The sequence below is a fragment of the Montipora foliosa genome, chromosome 6 (assembly GCF_036669935.1).
Source record: "Montipora foliosa isolate CH-2021 chromosome 6, ASM3666993v2, whole genome shotgun sequence".
Classification (NCBI taxonomy): domain Eukaryota; kingdom Metazoa; phylum Cnidaria; class Anthozoa; order Scleractinia; family Acroporidae; genus Montipora; species Montipora foliosa.
Window position 1 is genome coordinate 28,410,233 of NC_090874.1, and position 22,500 is coordinate 28,432,732.

The 22,500-nt window shown below is 39.6% G+C and overlaps 1 protein-coding gene and 1 pseudogene across 7 annotated transcripts in view; both read left to right on the forward strand.

The window, feature by feature from the left end:
• LOC138007093 (centrosomal protein of 83 kDa-like) overlaps positions 1-22,500 on the forward strand; it is a 622,454-nt gene that overhangs the window by 193,310 nt on the left and 406,644 nt on the right. The window lies entirely within an intron of this gene.
• On the forward strand, positions 10,954-11,828 carry LOC138008556 (uncharacterized; annotated as a pseudogene).

Below are 22,500 nucleotides of genomic sequence, written 5' to 3' on the forward strand. Positions count from 1 at the left end.
AAGGCAGGATACAAATTTATTATGAACTTGTCTTCTGCTTTAAAATAACGTTCGACTAATGCATTTTTTACTGGCACTCATCTTCATCTTCACTGTCGTCGAGCTCTTCTTCACCGCTTGTGCTGCTGTGGAAGCCACTTTCAGCAACGCTTTCAGTCAGAGTGTACTCTTCAGGGTACATGAAGTTGAAGTTGGTGGTGATAAAATAATTCCCTGTTCGATGTCTGGCCCATCTCGTCTAAATAACGACATGGCAACATGCTCAACTTTAATACACTCTTCCGGGACGGTCAGCCTAGGAGTGCACACAAGGCATTGGGGAAGATCATTTGCTAGCGGGTTTCCAACACAGATTACATAAGCTCGTTGGACGTTGTTTTCAGTCTGCTTCCTCTTCCTTTCATTTGACTTTCTGCGGTTTTCTTTTTTCCTTCTCCTTTTGTTGTTGTATGCCCTTTTGTTGAGTATGCCATTAAATACGCTGCCATAACTTCCCTTTATATTTTCTAATGCTTCCATGTTCTTGGTGACCTTCGTCAACTTAGCTTCTATACATTTGATCTGTTTTACATTGAAACTGTAGGCAAATTCTTCGCCCTGCTTTAAAGCAAACCCATTCGACTGAAAGAGTGTGGATCGTGTTCCTTTGCATCTTTCAACTTGACATTCAACTTTTCCACCATTCCTCTTTGATGGACAAGTTCAGTTTTCTTCCATCACTGGGCTTTAACTGGCACCCTGGCTTAGAAAACTCACTCGCCTTTTCTGAAGAGCCATCCGCACTTAGAAAGGTAGCTCCTTTTGCTTGTTAAATGTAAAACTGCCTAGATCGTTCAGCTGTAAACCTTTTCTTAAACAACTCGTCGCGTTCGCCATTATTGCGCATTTTGGAATGAGCCTCTTTCATCTGCGTTGCTGTATTTGCAGATAATTGTTTTTGTCAAATAAACGTTTTTGGGGATTATCTTCAGCATCTTGAAGTGCTGGAAGTTAAAAGGAAAAAGAGAGCAGAAGAAAAGGCAAAAGAAAGTAGGAAGGCAGAAGACAAATCATATGAGGATTATCCTTAGATTGACCTGTGCGAAGATGTAACGCAAAAAAGTACTTAAAGCAGCATTTCAAGAGCAGCGAGGGGTTGTAAATATTGTCTTCACAGTGAGCACAGTAACGTGAAGTAGGGGAATAATAGAGAGTATTAAAAAAGTTGAAATCTTGAAGAGAGGGGTTTTTTGGAGGGGGAGGGGAGGGAGGAGGAGGGGTTCATCCGAAAAAAAAATGACCGCAATAAGAAGGAGGGAGGGGGGGGGGGGGGGGGGGGGTCATGTGAAAAAAATTGGTAAGCTGAGCGGGGTTCATGCGATTTTTAAATGGTGCTTCCCTTTCAGTCTGCTTCCTCTTCCTTATTAAAAAATAGGTACGCAATGTGTAAATGTGGTAGTGCAGTAACGTACACAGCGCCTTATCCCATAATTGTCAATTGAGATGCGTTTTGTTTTCCAGGAGATTCAAGGTTTGTCTTAGCGTAATATGTAGGTCTAGTTGTACACGGTATTGTTTTGCTACCATAACTCACAGGAGTGCCATGGTATATGTCTTAAGTAAATAACCATGCCCTGAGAATACGTGTGGTTACTAGTTAAATACTAAACCCGGAAAGACTGAAGAAAATAAAAGGGGATCGAGATACATTGGCTTCGAGGGTGACATGTTAATCATTTCAAGTTCCCTTCTTTGCACCTCAAGTTTAAGCGTGTCTGAGCTTTTGACACTTTTCCAAGACAGATTTGCAGTAAAGACAAGCGCTGTCGAGCGGGGTTAATATCTGGATGGGTGACCTCAAAATGTACGATTTGTCTTGTCAGAAACATAGCACCGAAAATTATATTTTAACGCTCAAAGATGCGAACTTAGCAAGGTACACATTTTGTTGGCCTGTTTTATACAAAACAAATATTGATGAAAAAGTAAATAAATATTGATACATAGTTTTTAGGAAGAGCAGAAGCAAGTTTTCAGGAAGTGTCGATCGAGAATGAAATATAATTTTTGCCATTAGCAACAACATTTGCGACGTGAAAACAACATAAATTTTGAACCGCGAATATACAAAATTACCATCGGCGAAAAAGATTTTGGGAGATTTTTGCTTCGTTCAATTTTTCTATCGTACTTTTGGCTGCTCAAGTAAATCGCAAAATCGAAAGTGACATCGAATTCCGCGGGCGCCGTTTTCATGTTACCTTGCATGTTTACTCGCGAAACAAAGCATACATCTGTGTCAAAATGCCACCGGGTTTAAGTTTTGTTACTTTGGTTTTTTCTCTTTCAAGTGTTTTAAAGATTAACAAGAAATGTGCGAATTCAACACAAATATCACAATCGCCCATCTCTTGAGGTTGACCATTGTTTCTGCAAAGTCCAAAATTTACTCTTCTAGATTAGGTTATTTATCACCAGGTAATTCCATCGTTTTGGAAATAGCAACTGCTTTATTATTCATCAGCGTCACAAATTTTTGCCAATTTTGGAGCTTATTTTATTGAAATTCAAGCACGCTTTCAACAGACCTGCTTATGTTCGTGAGTTATGCACGCGCTGCGGGCCAATTGTCACCACGGACTTACACTCTTACACTCATACAACCCGGTGACATAGTGTGCACTACCACAATGAGGGTTGCTTTTTTGGAGGGGGGGGGGGGGGGGTTCATACAAAAAAAATGACCGCTATAAGGAGAGGGGGGGGGGGCATGTGAAAAAAATTGGTAAGGTGAGGGGGGTTCATGCAACAGTGTCAACCCCACTATCATGGCTTGCAAAAAGGACTATTATCACTCCTATTTTGAGAGTAATATTCGTAAAGTTAAAGCCACCTGGAATGAAATCAACTCGATATTATCAAGAAAGAAAAACAAGACCCAAGTAACGAAATTTTTTATTGACGACAAAAACATCTGAGTGTGATTCCTACAACTGCAAGGTCTGTATTACTTCTAATAGTTATTTTACTGAAATTGGTTCAACCCTGGCCTCAACGATTAACTCCCTTTGAGTCAGTTTTCGAGATTTTATTTAACCTTCGCATACGAACTTTGAGTTGAAACTAATAACTGTAGATGAGGTATCTTACCTTGTAGCCAATTTATCTGCAAACAAAGCGGATGGCCTTGACTGTATATCTGCCCGCATTCTCACGGCTTCTTTCCGTTTTACAGCGGCACCCTAGCCACACGTTTTTAACTCTGTAGTTTCTACTCATTGTATACTGGTATTATTCCCGGTGACTGGAAAAACGCTAGGGTCCCTCGAATCTTCAAGGCTGGCACGAAGGTAAATCCAGCTAATTATAGGCCCATATCCGTTCTTTCAGTCATTGGAAAACAAATTTGAAAAAGCGATTTTCAATCAGCTATATAAATACTTGGACGAAAATAATTTACTATTTAAATTTCAATCTGGGTTTAGACCACTACACTCCACTTTAACAGCTCTTATTGATACGACTGATAATTGGTATTTCAATGATTAACAAATGTAGTCGTATTTATTGATCTAAAAAAAGCATTCGATTCAAATGACCATGAAATTCTTCTTTCAAAATTAGAGCTGTATGGTCTCAGGGGTACTACTCTGAACCCTTTTAGAGACTATCTATCTGATAGCACATAGGTTACTGTATTGGACAATATCCATTCTGTAATTAACTACCTACGGTGTGGGGTCCTCCAGGGTTTAATACTTGGACTCTTATTATTCTTATTATACATCAACGACTTGCCTAAGTGCAACCTTTTATCAGATGTAAGAATGTATGCTGATGATACGAACCTTACTTGTGCATCAAAAGACCCTGATGAGTTGTTCTTATTCCTGACACGTGACTTAAATATGAAAGGGGCTAGGTCACGCCATTTTAGGCAATTTCAGCACTGATGGAATGGTCATAGAATTAACTAAAATATCAAAATAACTGTTCAAAGGTATAGAAGAACTCTAACAAAACACAGGGAAGCCAAGAAGGGACATGGATGGACAAAACTGGAGAGGATTGAAATGGATTGAATTTGGGTGAATTTGAAAAACGTCGGCCCACCTTTTTTCAAATTTATATCAGTCTATATCAAAATGTCATTTACACAGCTGGAAAATCATTCTCAGTTGTTATGTAGCCCTGATTTTGCAAATGAAAGACTCTTGCTCAGCCAATTTGACGTTTAGAGCTCATAATTAACAAAATTAAACAAAATTACCTCAAATAGCGTGACCTAGCCCCTTTAAACAACGGCTTGATTCTAATCCCTTAAGTCTTAACGTTGTCAAAACTAAACGCTTGTTCATTGGGACTCGACAGAAAATCCCACAGATACTTAGTGACTCAGATATTTTCTTTGATGGCCATTCAAGAGAAAGAGTTGACTATTTTAAAAGTCTCGGTAGACAAGTGGATGAAACGCTTATCTTGGGTTCCTCAAATTTCTGAGGTTAACCGAGAGGTTATGTATTTTCTCTTGGTACGTATGGTAATTAGTTCTTTTCATCTCTGCAATGCTTACATCAGCCTGCACGCTGTAGGCGTGTCCCCTGGGCAATGCTGATTGGTTCAGTCTGCTATATATTCAGTGTTTTCAATTTGCTTATTCCTCTCTCGTGCAAGTTTACCGAGTTTACTTCGTGTATTCAATTTACCCGCCCACCCGCCCATATTTAGTCCAGCAGTTTTATTCTTGGTGCACTAATTTGTTATTTCTTCTTTCTCGCTAATTTTTTGTTTTATCAGGCCGTGCAGACTTTGCTCAAAGTAGATGCTTTAAATGCAACAGGACAGCCCACTGGACCCGTGACTGTAGGTGGTCCGCTTGGTCCTACCCAGGATCCTACCCCAGATATGGCACTCATCCGTCAGGATCTTTCTATGTTAGGGGAGGAGGACAGCCTGGATCGTCAACAAACAATGCTAAGTGATCAGGACGGATTTTTCGATAGCCTCGCTCAGGTGAAAGAACAATACGAATTCCCCATCAATGATAGTACTTGCGTTAAAGGAAAGTTAAGGGAAAATGTTAACTTTTACAAAGCTATAGGAGCTTCTAGCTTTATTATCAGTGTTATTCAAGATGGATACAAGTTACCTTTTATCTGCACTCCGCCATCTGTTCAGTTACATAATAATAGATCTGCTATAGTTCATAGTTCCTTTGTAGGCGAGGCAGTCACAGAGCTTCTTAACTCGGGGCGTATCCGTGAGTTGAATGCGCCACCGTTTGTTATTAACCCCTTATCTGTTTCGGTCCAGCCCTGCTGCAAAAAGAGGTTGATTCTCCATTTAAGGTATGTCAACAAATGTCTTAAGAAATTTCGGTTTAAATGTGAAGATTGGAAAATTGCATTAAGCTATTTTGAAAAAGGTGCGTATATGTTCTCGATTGATCTCGAGAGTGGGTACCACCATATAGAAATAGCAGAAGAACATCAGACCTATTTAGGTTTTTCTTGGAACTTGCAAGGGTCGCAGTCCAGTCGGTACGTTGTTTTTGCCGTTTTACCTTTTGGCCTCTCCACTGCGCCTTACATATTTACTAAATGCGTACGTCCATTAGAAAAGTATTGGCGCTTCCAAGGAGTAAAAATAGCTGTTTTTCTGGATGACGGATTTGTAATGGATAATACCTACGAAAGTTGCGAGGTGGTAAGTTCAAAAGTTAAACGAGATTTAGGATCGGCGGGTTTTGTACTGAATGACGAAAAGAGTATTTGGGAGCCATGTCAAGTTATTGTATGGTTAGGTTTGCGTTGGAATTCTGTGGAGGGTTGTATTCACATAACGGATCGCAGACTGAGGAAAATATTTGAACATATTGAGGCTATCAGAAGTAATGACTATGTCATGTCCGCAAGGCAATTAGCTTCATTCGTTGGCAAGATTATTTCCACAGGAGCCGTTGTCGGCAATGTTAGCAGTATTATGACTAGACATTGCTCTATGTCTATTGTTGCTGCTCAAGATTGGGACTCACCTTTTAAACTTGATCAGTATAGCGTTGATGAAGTTAATTTCTGGAGAGTAAACCTTGAAAATGCGAATATAAGATATTGCTTTAGCAACAGTTTGCCTAATTGTTTTGTTTACTCTGACGCCAGCGGAACTGGCTGTGGCGCGCACATGGCGTTGAATCACGAGTTTATTTGTCATAATATGTGGACTGAGGAAGAGTCTGGAAAATCCTCCACGTGGAGGGAGTTATATGCAATAGAATTTGCGCTTGAATCCTTTTGCACTGTATTAAAAAACTCGCATGTCAAATGGTTCACTGATAGCCAAGCTGCTGCAAAAATAGTTGAGGTTGGAAGTATGAGAACCGATTTACACACCCTCGCTTTGAGGATCTTCGAAATATGCATCAAACATAAGATTCTGCTGGATATTCAATGGGTTCCTCGTTCCGAGGTTAAAAGAGCTGATTTCATTAGTCGAATCATAGACAAGGATGACTGGCAAATTTCAAATTCGTGCTTCGCGCTATTGGAAAACTTGTGGGGCCCACATACGATAGATTGTTTTGCAAATCACTATAACCATAAAATAGATCGTTTTTTCTCGAGATTTTGGACGCCCGGTTGCGCAGGAATCGATTTTTTCGTGCAACCTTTACAACAAGAAAATTGCCTTGTTGTTCCTCCAGTTTGCATCGTCTCTAGAACTCTTCACTATTTGTCACAACAGAAGGCCACTGGTACATTAGTCGTGCCTTTTTGGCCCTCATCCAGTTTTTGGCCCCTATTGAGTAGGACGTATGCCCAGTGCATCATTGACTATAGCGTTTTCTCTGGAAACGGTGTATTAGAGCATGGCCGAAATGTGAATTAGTTGTTAGGGTCTAAACGTTTTAAGAAACGGTCCAGATAAGAACGATAGCAACAACGGCAACGAACATGTTGGAATTCAATTGGTATGCAAAAGGTGATAACTTTTCTATTGTCTGTACTTACTTCTGATTGGCTTAAACAGCAAACGGTTAACAAAACTTCATAAAGCAGTATTATATTCATCCTTACTTTCCAACCATCTTCCATCTTTCATCTGGTCTCAGTTTAAATGAATTCCACAGAAATCGTATGTGGGGAACATGTAAAATTGTAAACGTTTCTTGGCTTTTGTTTTCAACTCTTGTGTTTGGTCAAAATCTTTTAACACAAAAAAACACCCTTTCAAAGTGTGCTGTAAATGAATTTTATTGCGTTAACTGCCTTCCTGTAGGTTTATGCATTCTCTGTGTAAAAATGATAACATTCCTATGTGGGGAAAGCCCCGTTGCCGCATAACAAAGGAAATTGCTATCCACCTTACACGGATCATTACTTAAAGGTTCCATACTGGCGGTGCGGCTTGATTTTAAACATTACGTTATCGTATAGCAGGATGGTACCCTTGTGCAATGCCAGAGTGTGGCTTGTTGTTATGAAGTTTAAGGCGCTGGCCTATGTTTTGATATTGTTTTAGCATCAATAGAATATCGTGTGGCACTGGCCTGTGTTTGTGTGTCCTAGGTAGTACTGAGTCTATGAGCTTGTCTGGGTAGGCGTAAGGCTTTTGAGCCCTATACCAAACTATGACACTGGCCATAGCTGTTTTGCATAAGGCACTGGCCTTTAACATTGAGATGAAGACATTGACGCGAGTTATCACGGTGAAGTATTTCATGTTATTGCTTGATCTGTATTCTTTTCTAGACTGTTGGAAAAAGCTCTTACCGGAGCAAAGTTCCGGTGATTTTACAGGAACACAGACGAGAGGCTATCAAGCAAGTCTTGACTTCCAGAGCCAATTCTACAGTAAAGAAATACCTAGCAGAGTTAAAAAAGTTCTTTAACTGGTCCCGGAAAAATGGCATTACTGTCGATTTGCCTTATGACAGTATAGTGGCGGCAATGTATTTATCGGAATTCTCCAAACAAACTGAGTCTAGTGCATCTGTTATTCTGGCATACTCCGCTCTTAAATGGCATCACACACTTTTTCCTGAGAATAAACCGCTGGAGAATGATCTCTGTCGGAATATTGTGGAATCTGCCAAGAGAAGCAAAAGCAAACCGGTCACCAAGAAGACGCCCATAACGGCAGATATTATTAAACAGATAATCGATAAATACGCTACCCCGGGTTCTAACTTAAAAGATTTGAAGATTGCTACTATTTGTACCGTAGGGTTTGCTGGTTTTTTGAGATTTAATGAGATTTCTAACATTTTGCCTACACATTTAACATTTGTAGGTGGCTACATGTCAATTTTCATTCCCCGTTCCAAGACTGATATTTATCGAGAGGGGAACATCGTATACATCGATCGCCTCCATAATAAGTATTGCCCAATGAACTTGGTTACCAGATATATTGAAACAGCTGGTATTGACTTCAAATCTACTCTCCCGTTGTTTAGATCTGTAAGTTATCACAGGAGTTCAAATTCGTATTCTATTCGCAAATCTTGATTGTCTTATACAAGGTGCCGGGAGATCTTTAAGTCCTGCCTTGTCGAATTGGGTTATGATGCGAGGTGCTTTGGATTACATAGTTTAAGGTCGGGGGGTATTACCTCAGTTGTGCAACACAGTAAAAACTCTATCTCAGATAGATTATTGAAACTTCACGGCCGCTGGAAAACGGACACAGCCAAGGATATGTACGTTCACGAGGATGTGCAGAATAGATTGGCGGTAACTAATTTCCTTGGGTTGTGATTTCCAACTTCGATACATAGCCTGATTGTAGGTAGCATTCATTTGATTGATGTTAGTTTTCTCAATATGCTACACCACCTGGTCGGGTGATTTAAATTTTTCTCGCTTAGTATTTCATGTAATTGTAATGAGGGATCTAATTATAATAAACTATTGTATTGAATTATTTCTATAGTATTTCATGCAATTATATGAGGGAACTATTTGTAATGAGTTATTGTATTGAATTATTTCAATAGTATCTCATGGAACTGTATTAATGAGTGAACTTATTATAACAAGGTATTGTAAAAGGAAGTTAATAAACTCGGTATACTCTGCAAGAGTATCCATCCTAACCTGCTGTAGTTTGATGTCTGTTCATACAGGGAGTTGAAAGCGTAAAATAAGTTACGTTCGTTTGAACGCAGTGAATTAGAACGTAATCAAAAGTTCTTGCAGCTCTAAGAAAACTTACGTCACTGCCCCAAACAATCTACAAATTTCTCAGACTTAATTAATTAGAGTGTAATGTGAAGTGCTAAGTATGAACCATGTGAGCATTAGCCCTACTGATGGAAATGGGCCCACACAAGGACAGAGAAAAACTCTGAACAGGATGGGAATTGAACCCACGACGTTCGGGTTAGATCACCGCTGCTCTAACGATTGAGTTACAAAGTCTAGCGGGAGTTGGCCGTGGGAACTGACGATGTTAAAGTCACGGCAATGGATTAACCCGCGGTGTTGCGAGAGTCTTGCAGTTCGTCGGGCGTAAATATTTCGCCGACTTATCCTTTAGCTTCGAGTCTGGCAATTTCTTAGACCACAAGATGTCAATAAACTCAGCCAGTTGTTTCTCAGCAGCTGGACCTGATTCGTCTGCATTGAGAAAATCTTCTGCGATTTCAGACAACAATGGGTCATTGCCGCAGTCGGTTTGCTCGAGTCGAGCACGTGGTTGATTTTGGGAAGTTTTGTCGGCTTCAGTGTTACAAAGGGCCTGAAGTTCCTCGTCCGAGTCATCTCATGGTTCATGGTTCAATGGTTCATTTATTTCACACTATTTACATAACATTAATATAGTAAGAAAAGTATAGTCACAACACATGGTTACAAGATAAAATAATTACAGTACAGGTTATAAAATGTGTACGGTGGTCAAAGTAGCGAAGGCTTTCTAGTTGACCACCACCATCAAAAGCACTCATTTCGTCTTTAGAACAGTGTCTTCGCCGTTTAGGGTCGAGTTGATCGTCTGTGTCGCTGGGATGAAGCCTTGACCGTTAGAACACGTGCTGCAAGTTTTTTGAACGGCTTCAAAAACATTCCACAAAAACCGTGTCCCTCGGGAGTCCGAGCAAAGGTTGAAAATGTGAGGGGAAGATATCACTAGCGTACACTGCGGAAAACAAGCCGGGCCTCATTGCTATTCTTTATAGAAAAAATTCTAATTAGGAGTATTGTTTTATCGGGTTGAGAGCCCTTGCACATGACGTTTTATCGATGTTTTAATAGGCTGTTAGACTCATGAATTATTAACGTATTTGAATTCAGGCTTCTGAACGTTGATCGGGTGCCGGTTCCCATTTTGATTTATCGTGGCTCAAGCCAGTTTTAACGATTTCGAGGGAATGTCCTATTAGAACAATATCATTCTACAACACTGTTTCACGTAGGACAATGTTATGGTGCCATCAGTGTGTAAGACTAACAATTGCTCAACACGATGCACTCGTTAATGTGATATCATAGGCTACTTGGCTGCAAAAGAGCCTTTCGAAACCACCCTATATTATTCTTATAGATATCTATAACGAATTCGGTGACCCCCATTTCTCATTGCTGAAAGTGATAAGCAGGCTAAGATAAAACTCAATGCAAAGTTTAAAAAGATTGTCTTGAGCGTATTGAGGGGAAATTCCGCGACAGAAGTAAAGCACCTTCTACCCGTTTAATTAGAATTTAAAATGTCACCAAAAATTGTGGCTTGTGTAGATGAAGACCAAAGTACAATGCTGCAGAAAGAGGTAAAGTCCTGGAAAAAAAAAAACTTTCACAAATACAGTGAACTGACATCAGTAATAATTCTGAAATATCGAATCTGATAGGTCGCCTTATCAACAGAAAAAGGACAGTGAACTTCGATCAACGAAATAATCAAGTGCCTCACCTGGTCTAATGGCGGACAGCAGCATGTTTTCGTAGTCCGCCTTATATTCCCCGCTGTCGTTAAGGAATGGGTGATACGAAAAACAAAGGAAAGGAAGGGCAAATAACTTACTATTTCCCAGGTAAAAGAGTGGAAAGAAGCAGTGATAATAGCTCTCCGGAATCCGAGAAGCCGCCTGCAAAATCTGTGAAATTTGCAAAATCCAACATGGCGGAACTAGATGAGATATGGAAAGTTCTAAACAACATCAAGGAAAACACAAACAAACTGCTAGAAGAAAACAAAGTCATTCGTGAACAGTACAATGAGCTTCAGAAGTCACGGGAGTTCCATATAAATAAAATGGAGGAGCTAGCGACTGAGAATAAAGATCTCAAGAGAGAAGTGAAGTCCTTGAAGGAAACCTTAAGCAAAGCTAACGAAGAGCGTGATCAGTTGTATGCCGACTTGGGGACAGCGATTAATCAAATTGACGATCTCGAACAATACACCCGCAAGCACAATTTGGAAATACACGGTATACCGGAGAAAACAGAGGAAAACCTAGCTGAACAAGTTATTAAACTGGCAAATGCTCTCATTGTTACCATTCGAAGCGATGATATCGACATTTGCCACAGAATGTTTACAGGCAGGAACGTAAGCAACCCAGGCCGATTATTGTTAGATTCAAGTCATATCGCACAGAGAAGGAGTTATATGGAGTTCGCAAAAGTCTAAAGAATCAAAGTATGATCCAGATTTTTCAAGTTGCTGGCATTGTGTACATTAACGAAAATTTGACAAGAATGCGTCGCCAACTCTTTGCAAAAGTCTGGAAGCGCAAGAAGTCGGAGCAGTGGCACAGTGCTTGGACAATGGACGGTAAAATCTTTATGAAATTATCATTAGGTGACCATCCAGTTAGAATGTATAGTCAGGAGGATTTAGATAACAGTTAAATTTGGTAGTCTTTTTTTTTTTTTTCTCTCTTTCTCTCTCTCTCTCTCTTCGCTAAAGGTTGTAGCCATAAGAGTTTGGTTAACTCTTAGTCACTCTTTTCGTCCGAACTCGCTTACAATCAAAGTTTGTGGCTTTTTCCTTTTCATTTGTTGTCTTTCAACTCTTAAAATTTGAATCCTAATTCATTCGCGGGGAATTGTGGAGGAGAACACCCAAATTAAACTAACATAAATCTTGGTGTATTACAACAATTTCTCCTCCATACAGCAAGCCTCATAACGGCTTAATCTCTATGTGTACGCTTTCGGTTGTTTTAGTGTGTGTAATGTTCCTTTGTAGTATTTTGGTCTGGCACACCTTTTGGGTGAAGCTTATTTGTTTGCGGCATTGCAAGTGTCGGAGCTAAAGTGTACATGTTTTGATGAGCCTAAAATGTATTTCTCTTAATATTAGAGGTATAAACAAGGCGATCAAACGCAGAAATTTATTTCGGTGGCTTCACAACGGCAAATATGATGTAATTTTTTTACAAGAAACCTATAGTGATAAAACAATTGAAAACGTTTGGCGTGCGGAATGGGGAGGCGACATTTTCTATTCCCATGGCTCAAAACACAGCAGAGGCGTGATGACGGTAAAAGGTGAAAATATCAGCACAACCTGTGACCGAAACGAAAGAGTTCTTATTGTTAATCTAACAATACAAGACGGAGAGTTTTGTTTGGCCAATATTTATGCTCCTAATGACCAAAATCTTCAGGTCGATTTTTATACTCAACTAACGAGAAAGTTACGACCGTATGTAAATTCAAATCTTGCACTGGGGGGAGATTTTAACTGTCCTCTTGAAAATATTGACAAAAAAGGCGGGAAAGATATCAGCAGCAGGAAAAATGTCATCCAGAGCATAGTCGAAATGAGCAATAATTTAAATCTTGTCGATATTTGGAGACTCCAGCATCTCTCCCACGAGCGATTCACCTGGCAGAACAGCTCAGGAAAGATAAGATGTAGACTGGACTATTGGCTCATTTCGAAGCACCTGATTCCTCACACAAGTAAAACAGATGTAAATTCTTATTATGATTCGGATCATAGCCCGATTTACATGGAGATCCATATAATATATATTTAGAGGAGCCGAATAAGATCTTGTGCCAAATGGAAAACTTTTATAAGACCCTGTATTCTTCTTAAATATCAGAAGATACTTTTAATGCTTCAGCACCGCATTTTCTAAATTGCAACAACATAAAAAGACTGGATGGTGAACATCAGAAAATCTGTGAAGGACTTATTACCGAAGAAGAATGCCTATCCGCTCTTAAGCAATTTTCGAAAAATAAAACACCAGGTTCTGATGGACTCACTGCGGAATTTTATTTGTGTTACCAGTGTGGCGAAATGTCGATCTCATAAAAAAGGGGAGTGATCTCCTTGTTGCCCAAAAAAAAACAAAGACACCCTTCTCCTAAAAAACTGGCAACCGATTACTCTGTTGAATATCGACTACAAAATTGCTACGAAATGTATGGCAAAGCGGCTAGAGAAAATCTTGCCAATGTTGATCAACAGAGATCAAACAGGCTACGTCAAAAATCGCTTTATTGGAGAAACTATTCGATTGATTTCTGATGTGATTGAATCGTATGAAGAAAAAAACCTGCCAGGCATGTTACTCTTTATCGATTTTGAAAAAGCTTTTGATTCTTTAGAATGGAATTTCTTGTTCAAAGTACTCGAGGTCATGAACTTTGGCCCGATGTTTCGAAAATGGATCCATACTTTTTACTCTAACATCACAAGTTGTGTTATGAACAATGGTCACGCGTCAGACTTTTTCCAGCTCTACAGAGGCGTTCGACAAGGTTGCCCATTGTCAGGGCTTCTTTTTGTACCAGCAATTGAGGTGCTTGCTCAATCGATCAGAGAAAATGGAAACATCCACGGTTTAAAAATCAATGACACTGAATTAAAACTAAGTATGTGTGCAGATGATCTTACAGCGTTCATAAAGGATGAGCGGTCGGCCAGTCAATTGTTCAGTCTTTTAAATGATTTTGGTACGTGCTCAGGTCTGAAAATAAATTGCTCGAAAACAGAAGGAATGTGGCTTGGAAGCCTAAAATGCCACTTGGGCAAACGCGCTCCATTTAACATCGCATGGCCGGAACAATATGTAGTTGCGCTAGGTGTCGCTTTCGCCTATGACTCCACCACTAGCCACAAAATCAACTTCGAAGAGAAGCTTGTAACGCTAAAGAACATTTTAAATCAATGGACGACTAGGAATTTAACTCTCATAGGAAGAATTTAGTTTATAATACGTCTGTTCTCAAAGTGCCTCCGAACTTCGCTGAAAAAGTTAATGATATTTGCTTCAAATTCATCTGGAACTTCAAGCCCGATAAGATAAAACGTCAAACATTAGTACTTCCTGTGGACAAAGGCGGTCTTAATATGGTTGATTACACCATATTAGGTAAATCTCTTAAAAAACGCCTCTGTGAAGCTGAAGGTAGTAAATGGTGCTCCGTCTTCTTCTCTGCTACAGCTCAATACGGGGGTCGATTTATCTTTGAATGTAATTTTGACACACGCGAGTTAAATTTGACCTCACGCGTGCCAAGCTTTTACAGAGATATATTGACTGTTTGGCAGGAGTTGCACTCTAAGAAACCCTCCACGACTATGGAATATCTACACGAAATTATTTGGAACAACCGGTTCATAAGAATAGATGGGAAACCAGTGTTTTACTCGTCATGGTATAGAAAAGGGGTAACTAAAATTCACCATCTTTTAAACGAAAGAGGAACCTTTTTATCGAGACCCGATTTTCAAAGAAAATATGGTTTGTCAGTGAACTTCCTAACTTATAATGGTATCCTTGCTGCGATCCCCGATGAATGGAAAAAATCATTTCTTAATTCAGAACTTCTTGATAACCGTGAGCGATACAACCTCACGTCCGCGAACGTCACGGCCAAAACCGCCAGTAAATTATGTAAATTGTAGTATTGTAAGTTGCATTCATAATTGCATCGTTTTGTTAAGTAGTGTAAGTAGTTATCTCTGCTGTAATTTGTAGTTGTATTATTGTTGTAAATTTGGTTAGGAAATGTACAAGCGTAGTATTGTAAAAAAAGTGCTCAGCTGTGAAAATAAGTTAAAAAAAAAAAAAAAAAAAAAAAGGTGCCTCACCTCAAAGTACCTTTCCTTGTTTTTGTATAAGACAAAATCGCCTTTCCCATAAAAATGAAATAACCTGGAAGTCAAAAGAAAAACAGAACAACACCCCTCAAAATGTTGAAAGACTACAAATCTTGTTCTACCTTTCACTCATGTAATTGAACTGCTATCCCAAGGCAATCAGGAACCCTCGTAGTTTTGCAGCTTTGTGTTGAATCATCTAAAGTACCTAGAGCTTTTGTCGCGGTTGGTGTTCCCTCCCTTGCTCTAGGTTGGTTGATCGACCTTTTAAAATTCCTTGTATTTTATTGCAAATTCTGCCTGTTTGCATTCCTTCTAGGTGGCAGGCTAGAAGAAACCCAGAACTCTTAGACCACTTTGGATATATTCATATATATAATCAGCTTAAAAACGTAATAAAAATGATGTCGAGGCTCTGGGGAATAAAAGAAGGATTTGTATGAGTTTTGTCCTCGAAGCCTTGAAGTGATGTAATTTGTCTAAGACTGAATTTTGATAAATAGAAATTGGTCTATTGCAACCTTACTACATTGGGTTTAGGGTTATATGAGTAATTAAAGCTAACTTATCAAGCTCCAAGGGAAGAATGCAGGCTGTTTCATGTACTGGAATCATGAACGGCGGAACCACGAACGTTCACTGACATTTTTTTTTCCCGAGTAAATGGGGTTTATAGTTCTTCCCCAGCGATAGAAAAATTGCTCGACACTTCCAAATTAGAACTCTTCTTTATTAACCACACCTTACTTATTGTTTAAGACGCACTCACTGACGGAGTCGACTACTCTGATTTTACGTTTCTGCAGAAACTGGCTGTCCAATGAGATTCAAAATGATGCTTGCAAGGTTTAACAATACTTCAGATGTTATTGTTTTGTTACAATTTTTTTTTTCTTTTTTAGGACGTCTATGAAACAAATTTATTCCACGCGAGCGCGTGTTGGATATAAGATGGTATATAGCCCGGCAGCGAAGGGTGTAGTGCCGAGCTGGCTATAACCAGTCTCGTATGCAACAAGCGCGAATGAAATTATTGTTTTATTCAATTTTTATTTAATTCTGAATGCTTGGAAAATCAGTCATTGTGTCCCGGAAAATCTTCACGCACACTTTTTTCAGCTTGGAAAAAAACTTGGCACAATCAGTATCGATATTAGGTCTTACGGTATATGAGCTGAAACGCAATATCCGAGGTCGAAAATTTATTAATAATTGCGTTCCGACGAAGGAGGACGCATCTTAATCCTGTCGTTTTACGAACGTCTCGAATATTGTTCGCAAGTATCGATGGTGACGCCATAGGATTTCAGGGTTTCGACGCTATCTTGGATTGGCTGGCCAACGGGCACATCACCTCAATCTGATGTGATTGTGAATCTGTCATGACTCGACATCGGGTTCGCATCTCAATGCTCGCATGCCCAAATCGAAGTGGTAAAAATTCCCTTAATTTCCATCTGCTTTGCAGTTGGGCTTGTTGTTTGCTCAGCCGTTTCTTCGCTATTTTTTTCAAAGGTAATTGACGTTGTGTTGATTTACTCGAATCATCACTTGAAAATATGACTAAAGCTACTTATCAGAACATCATCAGAAAGCTGAGGAGTGGGTGTGTTTTGTAGGAAACAGACACTGCAATCCCCCCCCCCCCCCCCTCCCCTCGCACGGCAATGTGTGCTGGCAATGATGCCAATTTGTCATTTGTCAACTCAGCTGCTTTTCACAGAAGATTCAAGTTCCCTCAGCATACCGGCCGAAAGCACCCCACAAGTCCACTTTTCCTGAATTTTTTTGGGCAATCAGTACAACAATAAAAAAATATTCTATATTTTACTAGACACCGAACGCACTATACTAATCCATGATTACTCCTCGTAAAAAATAAGTAAACCCCTTCCTGGCTTGCTGATATGCCGGCTGATAATTACCTTGGCTCAGGAATTAGAGAGCTTTAGATTCTAGTACGAGAATGACTACGAGTACGAAATTTTCTCATAGAATAACAGTGAGCGCGCGCAAACCAGCGTCATCTTAGCGGGAAAAACGTGATACTGTCGTCATTTTAGTACGAAGTTTTGCAAAAATTTCGTCGTGTCAAACAACTCAACAACACGCTAGCATATAAAACACGGAAGCAGTTTTGGCATTTTTCGATCAGCAAAAAGGCTCAGTTGCTAGCAATAAGAATAACCACAATCTATACTGCTAACAAAGAGTAAGATTAATCTTCCGAGTGATAAATTTTCTAAGTATTTTCGCTAAAAACGGGCAGTCAAACCTTGTACTCGTTCTCGTCTTCGTCTTAGAATCTAAAGGTCTCTATTGTCCTCAAAATTTAATATTTTTCTTAGCAGGGAACTGTTCATTTTTCGCACAATCACTCAGTCGCGGACATTATCAGCTGTCGTACCAGCCACATGAAGGAGAAAGAGTTTATTTACTAAATGCACTTACTTGCACTGCTCTATCTCCTTTTTGCCCTTACATGTACCTGAAGGACGTACAAAAGCAAAGAAAAATTAGAGATACTACGGAAAGGGAGGAAATATATCAATTCCCATCAGAAAAGTGCAGATAAAAAAGACTTCGGTAGGCATCCAACATCGGGGTTAATTTTTTTAGGAAGGTTGCATGGAAATGGTTTCTCCTAGGTTTGTCACGGCTTGTATACATGTCATATCAATAAAGAATTGAAATATTGTGGTTGAAATCACCGAATAAAATGCACGTGGTTAAGAATGTCGTGTATGGTATAAGTGTTGTTAAACTCTTTGCTTCATTGGTAAAAATAACTATTAATTAAGAAGAAAATCTGTAGTGGCTAGGGGATCATTCACCTTGAATAGTATAATAGACACAAACTAATGTCAATTTGTTCAGCATTATTGAGTGGAAAAAAAGAGCAAAAAAAAAAAAAGAAATTATTACCCAGATGGTCGGAAGACCAACATCTTGGTGCCAGAATCGACTGTTTCGATGATAAATTTTTGGAATAACAGGCTTTAGACCCTCGGAGACTTTTTGCCCACATAGGGCTTTCACGGATATTTCGACAGGGTCGACATCAGGTTTAAGATCGATGTGGCATCCTCTCAAAATTGTCACCTCCCTCGGTGTACTAAAAGTTAGCTTTGGAAGACCACGACTAGTTTGGCGGACAGGTATTGTTGGCGTTATAGTGATTGTATGATGATCATGATCAAGATTGCAACTTTCCAAATTAAGTACAGTAGGGTGCACCTGAAAACGCAACAACAACAACACCAGCTTTATCTGCATGACTGCAGGGATTGACACTATTCAAAGAGCATTCAACAACAACAACAACAACAACATTTACTTTATTGATACAAAAGTTTAAAGAATATGACTGACCCACAGGTAGCGTCAGCTAATCTAGGCGGGCCAGGCTTAGTTACAATTTACTTAAGGATGAGTTATAAATACTTAAGAAACCGGAAGAACGATGCAAGTGAAAGAATAGATAAAGAAACGACGGAGGAAACAGATTATATGAACAACAGCAGATAGCAGTACATAGAATTTTTTTTTTTAGCTATTTGACTAATCCTACTTTCTTTACAATTGTAGACGTTTCAATATAGTCATTTCCGTTTATCAATATTTTAAAAAGGATTCCACGAATTTCTTTTTTGTAAGTTTTCGTCGGTAAAGCTCTAACACGTTGGGGTATCTCATTCCACAATTTTATGAGAAATCGGGAAAAGGAACACTTTTGTATTTCTAATCTAGAGCTTTGAAAATGACATTTTCCAGAGGTGGAGGATCTCGTGTTGTATGAGTGGACGACAGATAATTTTGAAAGAATTTTAAGATGTTTAAAGGTGTGTTGTTATCATTGACATCATGCATGAAGTTGGAGACAGACTCGTAATACAGAAACGTCAGTGGAAGGACATTTGCATCAATAAATAAAGGAATTGCATGAGCATGGCTGTGACGAAAGTATACTTAAAGGGGCTAGGTCACGCTATTTTAGGTAATTTTGTTTAATTTTGTTAATTATGAGCTCTAAACGTCAAATTGACAGAGCAAGAGTCTTTCATTTGCAAAATCACGGCCACATAACAACTGAGAATGATTTTCCAGCTTTGTAAATGACATTTTGATATAGACTGATATAAATTTGAAAAAAGGTGGGCCGACGCTTTTCAAATTTACCGAAATTCAATCCATTTTGAATCCTCTCCAGTTCTTCTATAGTTGTGAAGAGTTATTTTGATATTTGAGTTTATTCTATGGCCATTCGATCAGTGCTGAAATTGCCTAAAATTGCGTGACCTAGCCCCTTTAAATCGTACGAAGTGCTCTCGGCTCTTGGAGGATTAAAATCTTATTAAGATTAGCCTTCGACGACTGGCCCCAGGAAGCAAGTCCATAACTAATCCTGCACCGCTATATCCCTCCTGCTCTTCTGTGGCGAATCTGGTGAAAAATTGCTCTTTCCATTGATAGTCGGAAATCTGTTGTTTTCCGACGTTCTATTGGATCTTTCGGCTGCTTTTGACAATTTCGATCATTTTTTCCTGCTCTCAAGGCTATTAGCCCGTTTTGGCATCTGTGACCATGCACTGAACTGGCTTTGTTCATATTTATCCGACCGTACACAGTTTGTCAGAATCCAAGGTGTTTCCTCTCGTGTGAATAACTTACCTTATGGAGTTCCTCTAGGTTCCGTGCTGGGTCCTTAAGGAATTGATTAGAAGTGCTGTGATATGCACTTTGAGGACAAAGGAAGATGTAGTAGAACAAATAAGAATTGTAAACAGGCTGATCCGAAACTATCAAGCGCAGAAACGGATGCAATGCTAATTCAAATCCATCAAAGTATTTCCTCTACAGCTACAAAGGGATCAAAGGTACAATCAATAAAGCCAACTTCTTACTGTGTGGGCGCTATAAATGACAACAGCTGATATGTGGTCATAACGTCCTATTATGCTTCAAGACTGTGGTCATTCATGAGTACAGTACCGTGAAGAGGAGAGAGAAAACGCATTTTTCACAAATTAGGCCTTGCTCAATTAGTGTTCTACCGGATGTGATTTATCTGAAGGTATCAACAATCAAGACAGTAAGTCGTTATTCATGAACGTTAAAATCGCGTTGAAACGACTTCAACCTCGGCTAACGCTTCTTTTGTTTAATTATAAATGAGAAGGCGTTACAAACTTCTTAAATAAACATCTGCAGTGGAGCGATCTTCTAAGTAAATGGACTTACACCCCAACCCCCCCCCCCCCCTCCCCCGCACTCTCCCAAGAAAAGGTCCACCGACCCAACAACACGAAAACATGTTTCCAGCTTAACCCAAACTAAATCCATGATTTTTCAAGGTTTAAGAATGCGAAGCGACCTACCATTAAAAAGACAACAGCCTTCAAGGGAACTGGGAGGGCAGGAGCACAGGTCAACATTCTCTAGATTTCCTTGGTTCAAGCACTGAGTTTTACAAGCTCGGGTTTGGTTCAGTTCAGATCCATTATTACAAGGTGTGCCTCCACACTGCTCTATTGTAGCTATGTATCTTCTTCTTGACTGGGACTCGCCGCTCTGAGAACACGCACTCCATGTTGACCATGCTGAATAACTGCAGTCCACTGGTGTACTAGCATAGCACCCCCGTACCGCATGCAAAGAGGGACAAGATGATCCACCGCAACTGGGAGATGTCGTGATTGACCTCTTCCTACTTTGAAAGCCAGCCAGGCCACACTGTTGAGCCGTGCATAGAGACCAAGGAGACCAGGAAGTCACTTGACAATTCGTTGGAGAACAGCTTCGCCGGCGCCGTCGTCGTCGACGCCATGATTGAACGTCGTCAATAGAACTGAGCAATGTGAAAAAGACAACGAAAAGTAAAGTGCTTTTCATGACCATGCTCTAAAACTAACTTTCGTTGCAAACTCTTCTTTGGAGACAGGGCTTCCGTATTTCATTCTACATTTGTCTTGCGCGCTAGCGATAGAGCTTAAACCAGGTCGAATCCTGACGTTACCCGTTGAGACGACCCAAGTTTGCTATTTATACATCAAATTCTACAGTGACTTTTTTGATAATAGCAATGATCGGTTTCCGGACTTTCGAGTGAAAGCAAATCATAACACGTCTTTATGACTTGATCGCTTTTCTCCTGCATGGAATTGATGTGCAACGTACAGCGATATATCCGGCTCGTTAAAATATAATAGTCATTCGTTCAGCCACAGAGCAAACTCAGTATGCAAATAACATGATCGATTCGTCTATGCAAGTATAGTAAATGGGTAACAATTTCATATTTAAAAAAACTATGGGTTAAGTCTAGAATCAAAGATGACTATGCACTTTCTTTAAGTACCTATAGGTCTAAGCTTTGACATTTATTCACTAGTAGTGGATTCATCAGTTTTCGTTTTGCATGAATGGTTGGTTTTGCATGAACCATGTAATGGTCAATTACACATACAAAGCAAAATACGACCGTCACCAATTTAGGTCAAATATTTAGGTGGAACAATGGGTTTATTTTTACGTTTATTTTTAGATGAAATAATCAGTGTACGACCACTCCACTTATTGTCTTAAAAAAGTATGAATATCGCTTCCACCTATGGAAGTTTTCAATGGGCCTCACTTGCGTGACTGCAAGCAATCTCGAACTTTCGTCTTACTTGCCACATAAATTTGTAGAAGTTTCTAGTAATTAAATCCGGATTCGTGTGGACAGTCAAAACTACTCGAAAAATATTTGAATACCCCTCGGGTAGACGCGGATATTTTTATCTTTCCCGCGAAGCGAACAGTTTTCCTTGAACCTTGCTCTCCGAAAACTGTTCGCTCTGTGAGCGAGACTCAAGGAAAACTGTTCGCTTCGCGGAAAAGATAATTTCCATGGACAAATATCTAAGCATATTTTCCCGCCAAAAGGAGGGTATAGTTTATCTCGCACTACAACTATTCAACCAGTTAACTTCTTTTTATGAGGACCAGAAGAAATTTGGTAGTGCAAGAACTGGAAAACATGCTTATAAATACTGCTAGAAATATGTTCCCTCAAACGATGAATGAGAGGAAAACAATGTTGGAACCTTTTAGCATTTAGTAATTTTAATTTGCCCTATATGTCACAAAAAGAAATACGCAATGATATCAAGCGGATGAGTGACCAACCTTTGGTTCCCAGGGTCTTCTCTCTTCCTCCCTCGAGAAAGTATCTGGTTGCGCCTGGTCACGTGCCTATGAGTATGAGTACAAATGAAATGCGTACGACGGTTGGGTCCTCGACTTAAGTTTGTCAACAGTTTTCAGTTCTCTCTGGGCGAGGGCGAACGTTGTGCTATACGATCGGCTTTTGGGTGATACAAACTTGATTTTAAAAGTAAAACAAGTAATTTGTAAGAAAGCGTTGTATTTAGGGAAACATGTAGGTGCAGTGCTTCCAACAGGATACGGAAGATA